The sequence below is a fragment of the Antechinus flavipes genome, chromosome 4, assembly GCF_016432865.1.
Source record: "Antechinus flavipes isolate AdamAnt ecotype Samford, QLD, Australia chromosome 4, AdamAnt_v2, whole genome shotgun sequence".
Lineage (NCBI taxonomy): Eukaryota > Metazoa > Chordata > Mammalia > Dasyuromorphia > Dasyuridae > Antechinus > Antechinus flavipes.
Genome location: NC_067401.1, coordinates 211,447,860 through 211,464,822, shown reverse-complemented (window position 1 = coordinate 211,464,822; position 16,963 = coordinate 211,447,860).

Genomic DNA, 16,963 nt, shown 5'->3' with positions numbered 1-16,963 from the left:
CCACCCCCCCACCCTCAAGAGCTTGTTGTTAAACATTTACACTCATGTGGGGAGAGAGCCTATTGCTAGAAGTTTTCAAGTAGAAGCTAATTGATTTCAGTTTAACTGCAGTTGAGTTACAGATTTCTGTGGTTTCTTTTAAGTTTCTGTTATTCTCTTATAACCCAATTTAATTCTCTATATATTTAGCACATACTATAGTTACAGCACTGTGGCAGGATATGGAGATAAAAAGACAACTATGAAATTGATCTTACTTGAAGAAGTTTACATTCTGGTGAAGAGAAGAGGATGAGATATTGCATGTCAACAAATGAGTCAATATTAAGTCAATAGTGTTTATATATGTGCACACACACATATATGTATATATCTATACATGCTTATAAACACTAGTATATGCTACATATACTATATAAAGATATATACTATATATGTAACATATTAAAGTATGTGATGTATAATATAGTATAGTGATATATAGAATGTGATTCATTAGTCATATATACACATATATGTATATGTATATATATATAATAAACATATATTTAGGGAAGCTAGCAAGGAAGATGATATTAAAAATTAGGTACATAAGGAAAATCTTCATGTAGGAGGTGGCACTTAAACTCTGTTTTGCCCAAAGTTGTATATTCTTTGAAGAAGAGGAAGAGAGACAATGCCTTCTAGACTTCCGGGACCACATCTGATTTTATGTTTGTGAATAAGAAGGAAGAATCAAGGCAAGATTGTGAATCTGTCTGATTGGAAAGATTGTCATCAACAGAAAGAGGGTGGTTTGAAGAGGGTATTTTTTTTTTTCTGGAGACAAAAAATGAGGTCCAATTTGAATATTCTGTACCTGAGTTGCTTATGTCCAGGTTGGGATGTCCAATAAGCTAGTGATAATGCTGATCTTGAGTTCAGGAGATAAATGAAAGTTAGCTATAGAGATTTGGAGTTCATCTGTTTAGGAATGGTAATTTGAACTATGAGCACTGATGAGATCACCAAGGAAAAGAGTATAGAGAGTGAAAAGAAAGGCTTTCAGGAGAGCAGGAGCAGGGATGCCCCCACATAATTGATGATTCAGCAGAGGAGCACCAAAAGAAAAGTAGGAAGGAACCAAGAGTAAGCCTTGTCATGGAAACCAGAGGAGAGAGGCCTAAAAGGAAGTAGATACTCAACAATTTTGAAAGCTGCAGAAAAGTTAAATAGTGTGAATACTAGGAAAAGGACATTCTGTTTCACATTTAAAAGATCATTATAAACACTGAAGAGATGTAAAGAATTAGACAGTGCTGGGAAATATAGAATCAAAGATTAAGAGTTAGATGAAACCTTAGAGATCATCTTTTTGATTGGGAAATTGAGGTACAGAGATGTTCATGATTTGCCTAGAGACATTCAAGCTAGATTTGTATCCACATCTTCCTGATTTTAAGAGCAGTGACTACTACACTGACATAAAGATTATATATCTATATATATATATATATCTGTATATGTGTGTATATATATATACATATATATATGTATGTATCTGTATATGTATATATGTATATATTTAGCTGTATAAACCGTCTTGTAATCTAATCCATATATCTGAATGACTATGAATGTGCGTTTTTACTGTTGAAATTACATCCTAAGTTTTGTTGGATATTGACCAAATGCACTAAATTATGGTAGCATTTAGAAATGCTGTAGCTGCCTTTTAACAACATAAAATTAGGAAATTGAATGTGTTTTGATAGTATGTTAGCTGTCTCTTTGATTAGTGGCAATTAGAATGTATAGTATGCTTTACCTGGTTTGTAGATGTATAGGCACATCAAAAAGCAAAAAGATAGAACTTATGAAAACAAAAGCAAATAATGCAATGATATTAAGATATATACTTTTGTATTTTTATTCTTATATAAGACTATTTGCTGGCTCTAGTTAGTATGTTATTTAAATTCATATAAGGATTTTTAGAGAATGTTTCAAACAACTTTTCTATTCCTTTTTTTAGGTGAATGATAATTGGTCACTCACTATTAGATTCATGTTTTTCTTCCAAGAACTCTTATTCTCTTACCCCCAGTTTTTTGTGGAAGAGAAACATCATCATCCCTCCTTTTTATCTTTCAAATTGAAAGTCATCTACACTAAGAGACAGAGTTGAGTAAAAATGGGGGAGTAAAAAGCTGATGGTAAGGGACTTACCATCCCTACCCTAAAGAAGTTTGATTTTAATAGGGAAAACCTTATATAAAGAGAAGCTGGAGGTGGGGGTGGGAAGGGGGGTTATTCTTGTTTTATATGTAAAGAACATTGTAGAACCTTAAAAATCTTTATAAATGTCTACTACTATATAAGATACTTAACCAAAACAGTCCAAGTGGATTAACCAAAGGTGCCCCTCAGGTGACACAGTTTCTCAGGGTGAAACATAGTGGCTTGGGCTCCATGACATCTGGAAAAATACTTTTTCAAGAGTTTGCCAAGGCCAGCCCTGGCCAAAGGCTCTGAAGATTACGAAAGGAAGGAAAAGAAACTTGCTCTGGGAAGCCATGCCATATGATTGTTCCCCCTTCAAGCCCTAGGCTATTTCCGCACCCAGAAGTGGGGGGTTTGGGGTATGTGTTGTTCTGAAGCATCCCATGGAGCCTGGCTTTCCTTCCCTTTCATACTGCTACTTCGAAATCTTTATAATAATTATTGATCACTTTCAGTATACAGATGGCAGCCCCCTATGCCTCAAGAGAGAGGTTTATGGGTTGCCATGACATTTTCCTGGTGGCCAACCTTCTGGTTTTCCGATGCCAGGTTAATGCCAGGCCCCTACCTGAGGCCTTCTCAGTTTGGTATGTTCTGCCAGGACTTAGGCTCTGCTGGCAAAGTCTTAAAGAACCAAGAATCAGCCCCCATGCCACGATGAGGCATCAGAAAGTGATTTCAGCAGCCCTCTGTAAGAAGAGGGAAATTTGCCAGCCTGGCAGATCTGCCCTTTATAGAAGGGGAAATAAGTTGCTCAATTTGGCAAGAGGCCTTTGGAGTCATATGTCCAATGTGGACTGAAACTCCTTCCCCCGGCTCACCTCATATGCCCCTCTTGTACCTTGCACTTGTTTAAAATCATCCTCCACTCTCCCACCCCACCCCAAATAGAACAAAACTAAAAACCAAGCCCTCCAATTTCCCATGACTATGCTAGGAGAAATAATCACCACTCCCAACTGCAAGGTTTGGAAAGACATGGTGTTCTGCCAAGGTAGGCATAGGTAAGTTAGTGGTAGGCCTGGGCTAGTGAGAACTTTTTTTCTCTTTAATTCTCTTTTTTAATTGGATGTGGTCTTTATGACTAAAAAAGTAAGTCATCCCAAGGTGGGGCATTTGTACATTACAGTGGGACTGTAGACCTGGTTGGACTTGGGTTTGAAAAAAAATCACTTTTATTTTTTAACTTTTGGCTTCTATCTAAAATGTGGTCCATAGACTGATGCTTTCTGAGGTCCCTTCCAGCCTTCTGACTTTAATAACAATCCTTCCTGCCCCAGTGCCCTGGCCTGGATTCTCAGTCTTACTGTTGTTGCTCAGTGGTGCCATCTGGGAATGTTGCTGGGTCTTGGCCAGAGCTGTTCTCAAAGGAAAAGCAAGAACAACAGCTATTTAGTGACCTGTTTGGGAAACAATAATCACCTACACTTAGAGCAAACAAGCTAAAGGCTTTTTTAAAAAGTTGTCTTGGTCCTTTGATTCTTTCCTTAGCAGTAAGCTTAGGAGAGATCAGAGTTGGGAGGAGAGCGTGTGTTTGTGGGGGGGCAGGAGATGAGGAGGAGGGGTTAAATTTCCCATGGGAGGCTTGACTGACAATGTTACCTGTGCTGGGGTAAAAAAGAAACCACATTCACCTTTCTAAGACATTAGGTTGAGCTGATGCCAAGGGTAACTGAATCTTTCTTTATGTGGTCACCTTATCCCATGGTCACCCTATCTCCAGGTCACTGTGCCCTGTTCTCAGACAGTAGGGTTATACTTTGAATTTTCATGGATTGTTTTTTCTTTTTCTCAGGGCCTCCTCCAACCACAATCGATATTTATTGAACATCTACTAAGCTAAGTCTTGAGGGGGGTTATGTGTTTTCAAGGAGCTAAGGATCTTCCTAAGAAAACAGAACATGGGAGCATCAAAAAAGGAAAGGATATCAAATGATTGAGTGATGTAGGCAGTAAGGATGGTGAGAGTCCAGAGAGAGAGACATCCTAGGAGTTGGTGTGATCAGGGAATACTTCCTGGAGGAGGTAAGCCCTGTCATGAAGGATGGGGTACCTTGAGATAAACAAAAAGGACAGAGAAAGACTTTCCACTGAGAGGTCTGGTGATTAGGAAAATGTAGAGGTGTGAATTTGCATAGAACCTTTAGAGAAGGTTATAGACTAGACTGGCTGATGTGTACAGTTTACATAGTGAGAAATAAGACTAGAAAGAGTCTGGGCATGAACTAGAGTTGGAAATTAGGTAATTAGCTATGTGGATGGGTGACTCAGTGAAAAGTCAACCAATTACTTGTTTGTTTTCTAAGATCTTTCAGTTGAGTGTGATTTTTTGGGACCCTATCTGGGGTTTTCCTAGAAAATATACTATAGTGGCTTGTCATTTCCTTCTCCCATTCATTTTACAGATGAGGAAGCTGAGGCAAACAGGGTTAAATGATTTACCCAGGTTCACATGCTAGTAAGAATCTGAGGTTGGATTTGAATGAAGATCTTCCTGACTCTATGCCTGGTACTCTTATCTACTGTGCCATCTAAAAGCCCTCCTTATCCTTGACTTCTCTACATTTGATCCTGTTGACCTCCTTTTCATCCTGTATGCTCTCTCACCTCTGAGTTTTCATGACACTACTTTGTTTTTGTCCTCCTTTATCCATCCAACTGCCTCTTCCCTATCTCCTTTGCTAGATCATCCATGCCCCATTCCTTAGCCATGAATATATCCTATAGCTTCTCTTTTGGCAATCTTATTAATACCCAAAGATTTAATCATGCATATGTACACATACATACACATACACATACTCACACACACACAGAGTTTCGTTAAAATCTCTTTGGGGTAGAGACTCAATAGTGGTATTTCTGCCTCAAAGAGGATGCATGATAGTATAGCTACATATATTATATACATATAAATATACATGCATATGTACTCACATACACACATATGTATATCTATCTCTCTGAGAGGGAGATGTATATGATTCAGTTCTATTTTCTCTTCTCAATTCTATCATTTGCCCATTTTCCAATTTCCATTTTCTACAAGATGCTCCATGGGCATCTCAAACCTAACATATATGAAATAGAACATAATATCTTTCCTTTTACCTTCTTCTCCCACCTCTCACCCTCTCTGTAATCATTTTTATTTCTGTTCAGAGTGCCACCATCCTTTCACTTTTAAATCTCAGAATCATTCTCAACTACTCAGTAAGTCCTGACAATTTAATCTATACTACATTTCACTCATTCTTCTTGACTATCATCTCAGGTTAGGAACTCATCACTTCTTGCTTGGAATATTCCAATAACTTATATGTTCCCCACTTCAAATCTTTCCTCTTTTCAATTCATCCTTTTTAGCACCAAATTGATATTCCTAATGCACAAGTCTGACCTATAAGACAGTGTTGAATAGTAGGAGAAGTGGTTGATGTGAAGTCAGAGAATGTAACTTCACATTTTGCTTCTGGTACTTATCACTGTATGGCTTTGAGCAAGTCATTTATTCTAGGTCCCAGTTTCCATATCAAAAAAAAAAAGAAGATTGGATTAGATGACTACATATGTATTGTATGAATGCATGTACATACAAATATATATTATGCTATCATATATCCTTTCATATGTAATATAATTTTAAGAGAAATGTCAGGAGAAGAACAAAAGTTTGTGTTTAGTGTTTATTGACCTAACCAAGACCTTTGACACTGTCTGTCTAGTGACTTGGCAAAATTCTGGGGTATGGAGAATTTCATCAGTATTGTACCCCAGTTTCAGGATGGCATGCTTTCATAGGTTTGAGATAATGGATAATATTCTCATAGTTTCCCAATCACCAATGGATTGAAGAAAGGTAATATGATGACTGGCTTTCATGCTTTTTTGCATAAAATTTTCAGCAATATGTCTGAAGCTTTTGATGAAAACAAAGAAGCATCAAGGTTAACTACTACATCGACAATAAATTATCTAATTTGAAAAAGCTAAAAGCAAATACAAAAATGGAGGAAAAGTTGGCACACAACTTTTTGTTCACAGATCATTGCAGCCTTTGAGGCTGAGATGTACCAAAATACGAATCTCTCTTGCTTATTCTAATTTTGATCTAACAAGAAAACACAGATTCTCTACCAGCTAGCTCTATACCATGGATTACAGAAAATGGGGAAATAATGAATGCTGTGGATAAGTTCATACTTTCCAGGGATGCATTTTCAATTATAAGCTCTTTAAAATTTCTTGGATAATTGGATTGCTGAGATTGCTGTCATTCACAATTGATCATTATACAATATTGCTATTACTGTGTACAATGTTCTCCTGGTTCTGCTCATTTTACTTTATACCAGTTCATGTAAGTCTTTCCAGCTTTTTCGGAGAGCACTCTGCTCATTATTTTTTATAGTACAACAGTATTCCATCACAATCCTATACCATATTTTTAGCCATTTCCCAAATGATGGGCATCCCCTCAATTTCCAATTCTTTACCATCACTAAAAGAACTAAATGTTTTTGTACATATAATTCCTTTTTTTATTTTTTTTTAAATTTCTTCCTAGTAGTGGTATTACTGGATCAAAGGGGATGATGCATGGTATTATAACCTTTAAGACAGTTCTAAATTTCTCTCCAGTCAACTCAGGACTGTGTTCCAGCTCTGAAGAGGGCAATGCAACAGAGTCCTGTACTCAGTAACAGTAAAAAGATCCTATACTTTCCTTTAGACAAAGTTGTTTGATCCCCTTACCATCACTGATCACTGACTCAGCCAAAGCCTGCTTTTGGTTTGTTCTACCCACCCCAGTGTGACATTCCTTTCCTACAGAACTTCTAAGTTGTCTTGGGCTAGAAAATTATTTCACCCTGTCCTTTTGTGGGTTCTACTGCTCCAAAATTTATTTTGGGGTATTATTTAAAGTTTTATGGAGGGGAATTTGGGAGAGCTGGGATAAGTCCTTCCCTTTTTTCTGCGATCTTGGCTTCACCCTCCCTCTCAAAAGATTTGGAGAACTCAAACTAGGTAAAAGCTCATGTGGTCGTTGGAAGAAGTGATACAAGGACACTTTCAAGGTTTTTCTGAAGAACTTTGATTGTGAGATATGAATGACACATGGTGTTGCTGCATAAAATGAGACTCTGTGTTCTATGAGCAAAATAGATTATGGTTGCTCAAAAGAAATTTGAGATGGATAAATTTAGAGACATCTCACTTCCACATGGTCATAGGGATTACTTGGGCTTGATCTGAGATACAGTTTTCTGAGCTTATATTGGTCTAATCATATATAGCTGAACATACTATAATGACCCTGACATCATGATATCATTTTGGTATTCTTTGGGCACAAAATAAACAACTTAATGTGTTTGTATATGTGTGTGTGTGTGCATACACACAATACATTGTGTAAATATATACATATATATGCAGGCATGTATGTATTTTTGTATCTATCATCTATATATCTCTCTACTTCTCCATTAGACAATAAATTCCTTCAGATCAGGGACTATCTTTTACCTTTCTTTGTATTCCTGGCTAGGTAGCACAGTGGATACAGTTGTGGCAGGAGCACTTGAGTTCAAATTTGACTTCAGATACTTTCTAGCTGTGTGATCCTGGACAAGTCACTTAACCCTATTTCCTCTTCTAAAAAAGAATTGGGGAAGGAAATGGCAAACCATTTCAATATTCTTGCCAAGAAAACTCCAAATGAGGTCACAGAGTCAGACACAACAGAAACAACCCAACAATAAATTATATATATATATATATATTATCTCCTTTGAGCCTCGCAGTAACCTTGAGAGGCGAGCGCTTTTATTTATTTATTTATTTATTTATTTATTTACAGATTTTACAGATTAGGAAACTGAGGCAGGAAGGGTTTAGAAATTTGCACATGGTCACATAGCAAATAAGAATTCTGAGGGAGAATTTGAATTCAGGTGTTTCTGTTCTGTCTCTAAGTTCAACCATATATCCACTCTGATACCAGTGTGCCTAGTAAAATCCAGAGAGTTAGAGTCCAGAAAAAGTGTTCTGCAATTACCTCCTTCTTGGAGAAGTAGATTATAATCAGGAGGAGGAATCCCCAAACCCTGTCCTGCTTTATCAGAAGACATTAACTCTTTAGGGATTTATTCAGAGATGATATAGAGCTGAGGTGAAGTAAAATTTTCAGAAGCCCATAAAATGCTCCCTGCTCCGATGTTTAAAATTTTATCTCCTACATGAAGCTAAGTAATTATGTTACATTTGACTTTTAGAGGTTTTGTGTGTTTGTGTGTGTGTGCTTATGTGTGGTTTTTGTGACATCCAAGAGAAAGGAATAACAACCTTTTACATGACTTTTCTTTTTCCCAGTTCCTACCATTGGAGAGATCCTATACATGAGCAAAATTTACTTAAAATTACTTTCCCTGGGGATACAGAGGGATGAAAAATTAAAATTCAAGAAAAGATACTCACATTGTTCTCAAGATCCCCGTGCCAAAACCACTCCTTTCTTTTCACTTCTCTCTTTTGACTATTAGGATCTAAGGCTCCTAATTTCCCAGAGCTAAGGCTCAGAAAGCATGCTGTATCCTGAGCTTGACATAACAATAATCCTTTGAGCTCACCCTTTGGATGAATTTTGCTGCAGCAAAATCACAGAATTGTTTCACACTAGCCCCAGGTGGTTCCGGAGCTTAGACAAGCATCTGCAGGAACCACATTCGGTCATGAAGCCCTGCTATGAATCAAACTTGTCTCATTGTTGCTGTTACTTCCCACTGCTAGGTTATACCTCACTGCCTGGCTCTTTGTGTAGCCACATATATATTTATTAAAATATAGCCTCACTATTTAGGGGTCTTCTCAAAGTTAGAGACCTGTCATGATGTCTAGTTTCCCTCCTCCAAAAGAATAAAGAAGGCTTTTTGCCCAGAACTTCTGTGATCTCTTTGGTTTTATTTTATTTTTCAAAGTTAACATTTGATGCACTAACCTCTGTGGCTCTTTCTTTGGTCATTTACTTTCAGAGGTCAAACTCCACTAGGATTAAACCTGATTGCTTATATCTGGATCCAGCGCTAGGAACCTCTAAGAGAGAATGAATGAAAAAAGCATTTATTAAGCACTTACTATGTGCTAGCTATAATAATAAATGCTGGGAACACAAAGAAAGAAGAAATATAGTACCTGCTCTTAAGGAGCTCACATGTAATGGGAGAGATAACATGAAAAAATATTATGTAAAAACAAGATATGATTAAAGTAAATTAGAGATAATCTTAGGGGGAAGACACTAAGATTAAGATAGACTGAGAAAAGTTTCTTCTAGAAGATAGGATTTTGGCAGAGATTTGAAAGAAACCAGGGAAACCAATAGGTGGAAAAAGGGAAGGAAAAAGTTCCAGGTATGGGGGACAGCCACTAGTCCCATGAGTAGTAAGGTATAGGAAGGCTAGAAAGGTATGAAGGGGCCAGATTATAAAGAGTCTCAAAAGCCTACAGAGGATTTTATATTTGATTCTGAAGACAATTTGATCCTTAAGCCTACAAAACTGATTGAATAGAAGATATATATGGTTAGGCTTAAGCTTTCAAGAGATCAATTTGTAGCTGAATGGAGGATGTATAGGATTTGGGAGAGTTGAGTCAGAGAGACCAATCAGTAGCCTTTTTCTTGTTCTTTAATTTATTTAATAGTATTTTATTTTTCCAGTTATATGTAAAGACAATTTTTCTTTCATTCAATTTTTTGAAAGATTTTTTGAGTTCCAAAGTTTTCTCCCTTTTTCCTTTCCTATCCATTGCCCAAGACAACAAACAAATCTGATATAGGTTATATAGTAAACTTTTTTGATAGTAAAAATATGAGTTGATGAGAGTTTGGACCAGGATGGTGGTAGTGTCAAAGAAGAGAAATGCCACAGATGAAAGATTTATAAAAGTAGAATTATAAGATTTGATGACTGATTAAATGTGTGAGGTAGGGAATCAGAGAAAGTGTGAAGAGTTGAGAATATTTAGCTGAGAGCCTGGGTGATTGGCAGGATGGAAGTACCCTCCAGAGTAATGAGGGAAGTTAGGAAGAAGGTAGGGTTTGGAAAGGGGAGATAATGAGTTCATTTCTGAACTTATTAAATTTAAGATGCCCTATAGGCAGTTGAAGATGCAGAGCTGCTTGCTATGTGCTGCTCTGGGGATACAGATAGGAAGGGCTAGACAGTCTAAATTCTCAAGGATTTTACATTCTGACAGGGAGAGAAAAGATATACAGAAAGGAAAAGGGCAAACAAAACAGCAGAAGTGTTATATGTTCCGTCACACCAGAATTATTGTATACTCCTCCTCTTTATGCATGTTGCATTCCAGACAAATAGGTTTAATGTGGTATTCCCATATAAACCATTCAGTCTCATTATGCCTGCATTTGTATAGTCTGTCTTCCATAACTGGAATGCTTTTCTTTATCACTTTCATGTTGAATCCCTAATTTCCTTCAAAGCCCAATCCAAAGATCCCCTTAAGCCTTTGCCTAAGTTTGGGACAGCTAGGTAGTGCTGGACTTGGAATCATCAGGAAGACTCATGTTCCTGAGTTCAAATTCAGTTTCAGATACTTACTAGCTATGTGACCCTGGGCAAGTTACTTAACCCTGTTTGTTTTAATTTCCTCATCTGTAAAATGATCTGGAGAAAAAAATAGCAAACTACTCCATCATCCTTGTCCAGAAAACTGCAAATGGGATCGTGAAGAGTAGAACAAAACTGAAATAACTCAACAATTTCCCAACTTCTTAAGCTGGAATAATTTTTTACATATTTTTGTATTGTTTAAATAGGATGATGACCAAATTCCTTTCCAGCTCCAAATTTATGAGCTTGTGATCTGCCTTCAGTAGCCATTTAGTTCAAGTACCCATTTTCCATGTGAGGAAACTAGGGCCAAGGGAAGTTGCATGACTTGTTTAATACAAATAGTAAATGGCAAAGCTAGGATTCAAAGCTAAGACCTCTGGCATTTAGCATTTTTTCCCACTGTTATATGTGCATGTGTTGTTTTCTCCTAATAGAATGTGAGCTGCTTAAAAAAACTTTTATATTATCAGTGTTTGGCTCATATTAGGGCATCAGATCACAGGTTCATAAATTTAGAGCTGGAAAGAACTTTAGGCATCATTTAGTCTATCCCCTCAGATGAGAATAAAGAAAGACTTAGGAAGTTATATAACTTGCCAGTAGTCACATAGCTAAGAGTCTGAAGAGAGATTTCAATCCTACTCATTCTGATTATGTCTACCATGTCTACCATATTATGTCTGATAGGTACTTAGTGAATGTTCACTGGCTGATTGAATATCTCTGTTTCTACTTTTTATGTGATAGACCTTCCTTTTGGTCTCAGTTTACCTAAATCTAAAGATAGAAGGTTGGAATAAATAGATGGGCCCATTTTAGAAAACACTGAAGTTCAGACTGATTACTACTTAATGAAGGGAAGAAAAAAATAACAAGCATTTATTAAGTACCTACCTGTGTCAAGCACTATGCTAAATACTTCAAACATTATATTATTTGACAAATCAAATAATATAAGTGAACAGACTAAGGTCATTTAGCTAGTAAGAAACAGATTGCATAGTTGACCACAGGTTCTCTAACTCTAGAGTCAGCGTCCCACATCCTCTCCAACATTTATCATTATCTTTTCCTGTCATTTTAGCCAATCTAATAGATGTGAGGTGATAGCTCATTGTTGTCTTACTTTGTATTTCTTTAATCAATAGTGATTTAGAGCATTTTTCAAATGACTATAGATGGCTTTAATTTCTTTCTTTGAAAATGGTTCATTTTATTGATTTGTATTCTTATTAATTTGACTCTATTCTCTACATATTTTAGAAATAAGGCCATTATCAAAAACAGTGGGTAATAAAAATGTTTTCCCCAGCTCTCCATTTCCTTTCTAACCTTGGCTGCAATACTTTTGTTTGTGCAAAACTTTTAAAATTCAATATAATCAAAATTATCTATTTTGCATTTCATAATGATCACTATTTATTATTTGGTCATAAATTCCCCCTTTCTTCAAAGATCTGACAAATAAACTATCCCTTGCTCTTCTAGTTTTCTAATTGTATCACCCTTTACATTTAAATCATATACCCATTTCAATCTTATCTTGACATAGGGTAAAAGATGCCTAATTTCTGACATATTATGTTTCAGTAATTTTTGTCAGATAGTGAGTACTTGTTCCAGAAGCTGTACTCTTTGAGTTTATCAAACAGTGCTATAATCACTGATCACTGTATCTTGGTGTATCTAACCTATTCCATGGGTCTACCACTCTATTTCTTAGCCAGTAACAAATGGTTTTGAAGATTGCCACTTTATAATATCATTTTAGGTTTGGTTAGAATCAATGTTTTTTTCTTATATACCACACTATTTAGGCCATTAGAGATGTCTCAGGGATAGCTAGAGCCACAGATGATAGAGTATTGGCCCTGGAGTCAGAAAGACCCTTAGACTTAGTAGTATGACCCTAATTAAGTCACTAAATCTAAAATGGGGATAATAATAGCATCTTTCTCTCAGGTCTGTTGTGAAACTCAAATTAGATATTTGTGAAATGCTTGGCACAGTGATTGGCACATAATAGGCTTATTCTCATACTTTTAATCTCAAAAATTTTACAAATGCCTACTATGTACAAGTATCAACAAGTACTTAGTATAGGGTAGCAATCTTTTTGAATATCTGAGCAACTCAGACACTGAAGAATTATTATATGTTCTGGGATTCTGATTTCTTTCTGGTTTTTCTCTTTGTACAATGATCATTATTGTTATAGAGGGTATCATGAGATAGCTTGTGAGATGGCTAATTAAGGCTGGAATAAGAATTACTAATTCTAGTTGCTGAACTAAGTGATCACGAATTAGTATATAATTCTATACTATGTACAGCAGATGGGTATTCTAATAATAGATTAGCTCCTATAAATTTGGAACAAAATTCCTCTGTGCCTCAGTTTCTTTATATACAAAAAATTTAGTCATATGGACCTGTGACCTAGAATACATATTAGATATCTGTAATAGAAATAATGTTGAAAATTCAAGTTTTTTCTTTCTTCTTGTTTTTCTTCATTCCTTTCCTTTTCTTCATTCTTCATAACAACAATTTATAATTTAGTAGATCTTGACTTCTTCATTCATCCCATTAAAAAGGTTGTATATTGTATGATTCTAAAATTCTAACTCTATTAACCATTTAATACAAAAAATTGAGAATTCAGCAGCCACTTAGTCCCAGTCACACATGAAAGGAATTATTAATATAATATATCCAACAAGAGGCCATTTAGCCTCTACTGGAAGACCTCCAAGGGAGGTTTAGCACTTGAGGTATCCCATTTTACTCTTGAATAGTTCTAATCATTGAGATATATTTTCTGAAATGAAATTTTAATTTGTCTCTTTGACTTCTCGATATTAGTTTGTCTGCTGGGGCCAATTGGAACAAACTGAATTCTTCCTCCCATATGACAACTAGCCTTCCAATTATTTAAACATAGGAAATTCCTCCCTCATATTTTCTCTCTTCCAAGATAAACATTCCCAGTTTCTTCCATTGATTCTCAGAGGACATGGATTCAAGGATGCTACCCATTTTATCAATGCCCTTTTTAAACCAGGGTAATCAAGAATTGTAAAGGCTGAATTTCTGAGTAGATGTACTTGGAGAACCAAGCACTTAAGGCTAATTACCAATTGGACAATACTTTATTAGCATTTGCTTGGAAAATGGCCCACCTCACCATTCTGTGCTGGCTTGATCTGTTGGCCTATAGAGAGATTTCTTTATTCTTTGTTGAAGGGAGAGAAGAGAGAGTGGACACAGCAATCTCCTCTTTCCACCGCTGTGTCCATTCTCTCTTCTTTCCCTTCAACAAAGAATAAAGAATATCCTGACTCTGGCTGATTCTAAAGTATCCAGGGTGCTGATGTGGTCACCACATTTGGTGCCCAATGTGGAACCAAGGACCCTACTTTCATTGAAGAAGTCTGGTAACCAGGAAATTGGGTGAGTATTTTAATAGACAAACAGGGAATTTACTTTGTTAAGGGTTAAACTAGTAACCTTTTCTGGCTGAAATGGGGCAGATGTTAGGAAAAGATTCTCCTCCATCCCCAGCCCCATCCCCACCCCTGCCCTGAGGGGGTGCTATCGAAAGCATGCTTAACTTGATCAAGGAACAAGGCTTAATTATAACTTGGAAACAGATTGCTAGACTCTTGGGTACATTAGAAGGCACATCCCCTTGGTTCTTAGAGGAAGAAGAAATTTTGCCAGATAATTGGAAGCTAATAGGACAATAACTATGTGAATACTACAATGATAAAGGTCCTCGTTCAATTTCCAACCAAGCATTCTATATATACAACATAATACAGTTGACCTTAAAGAATCCTACAAGTTATAGACAAAAGAAAAGTTCTAGGAACAGCCAGATGAGGAAGTGTGAGGAAAAAGAGGAAGACAAAGAACAGTTTAATGACCATATTGCCAGAGGGCATGAGGAGTTAAGTGAGGTTCAAGGGTGTGGTGATTTTCCACCTTCAACCCTGTCTACAGAGAAGATAATTGACACAACCCCTACCCCATCCTATGAGTAGATTGCAAAAGGCAGTACTTAAGGCCACAGAGGAAGGGAAGGTATAGCTGAGTTAAAACTACAAATATATCCTGTGATTCATCAGTTTAACTTTTCAGGTCAAGAAAGTAGAAGATACGCTCCTTTTGATATAGAAATCCTCAAAGACCTGAAAAAAGCTTGCACTCTTTATGGGGCTACATCAGCTTATGTTAGATGTTATTACAGAATTTGGCTTATGAAGTCTTAACCCCTAGTGACTGGAAATTTATAGCAAGGGTATGCCTAGAACCTGGACAAAACTTATGGCTTTCTGAATATAGTGAGCTCTGTAAGATACAAACCCAACGAAATAGTCAAAGTGGATTTAATCCTCCAATCACCTGTGACCAACTACCAGGTGTAGGTTCTTATGCAGACATTTCAGTACAGATTAGTTACCCCTTAACAGCATATGAGCAAATTGCTGCTGCTGCTATCAAAGCGTGGGCTTCTCTCCACAATAAAAACAAGAGTGAGGCCTTCACAAAAATTGTACAAGGACAAATGAACCCTTTGCTGATTTTGTGGGATGTTTGCAGACAGCTATTATACGAACTAATGGTGAGAATACAGTAACAGACATTTTGATGAGGCAACTTGTTAAAGAAAATGCTAATGAGGTTTGCAGAAGAATTATACTAGGACTGCGCAAGGATGCTACTTTAGAGGAGCTCATAAGACGGTGTGCAACAGTAGGCACAAATGCCTTTTATAGCTAGGTTATGCTGCAGATTTCCCAAGATCCCAACATGGGAAGACAGGGTCCCTTCTGGCAAGGGACTTCCAGAGAGACTCGTCAATGCTTTCAATGTGGTAAAGTAGGGCATCTGAAAGCTCAATGTCAGCATAGAGACAGAGTGAGAAAACAGGGTGGGAAAACAAAACCCAATACCCTATGTCCAAAATACAACAGAGGCTTCCATTGGGCCTCAGATGTAGACAATTCAGGGAAACAGGCCCAGTTCCAGGGCCCCAGGCAAAAGACACTTGGGGCATGATGGAAGCCAATGGTACACCCAGAGAGTGCCTAGAAGTCCAGTACCTAGACATGACCAATCAGCCAGGAAGTCATCTGATGGGAAAAAGGGATTACACAATCAATCAGCCAGGAAGCAACCTATGGAAGAAAGGGATTACAATTGGGGGGAATAGAGTTGTATGCAGCTGGGACAATTGAGATAACCCTTGGAGAAGTGAAATCTGTTCCTCTCCAGCTTATGGATCCCTTGCCTCCAGGCACAGTAGGCTTGACCATTTCACCTCCTGAGAGTACATACAAAGCAGTGTCCATCCATACACTGATGTGGGAAACTGGGGAATGTGTAAATAATATCCCAGTCACTAATACAGGTGACATCACCAGGAAAAGTAGTAGCATCAGGTTTACTAATACAGACTCCTAATTGTTGGAATCTTTACAAACTGCTAACTCATTAGAGTTGATAGATTATTGATCTGATCTTACAAGAAGATATTTTGGCCAGAACCTGAAACAAGGTACTAAGTAGAACTAATTGATACAATGCTTGTGTTTATACCTTTACTCAATGGAATTCACAAGTATGGGAGATTCACAAAGTAAACTTTATAACTTTGTGAATTCACACCTCCCTTGAAGCTCTTAGGACAAGAGAGCACTATAAGAGAAAACCCATAATCCCTCTCTCTGTGTATATAAGAAGAAAGCAGAGGCCCAGTGGGGAGAATTCAGGCAAATTACATGGAGAGGGAAGTGTCAAGTCAGAAGAAGCTATGATTTGGAGATTGAAAGCCAGAAGCCCTCTCTCCGAGGCAAGAGAGATCCATTCCATTTTCCACTTGGCTGGCTGGCAGACTGAAGGACTAGCCTTTGGATCTGGAGACATTCGGAGGGAGCTCTTGGGACCAATCAGAGAGATAGGCCTCTAAGCTAACCAGGCTATATTGGAGGCAATAAAAGATCTGAACTTTTATCACCTGGCTGTGTTTTGAGGTGATTATTACTCTTAACTGAAAC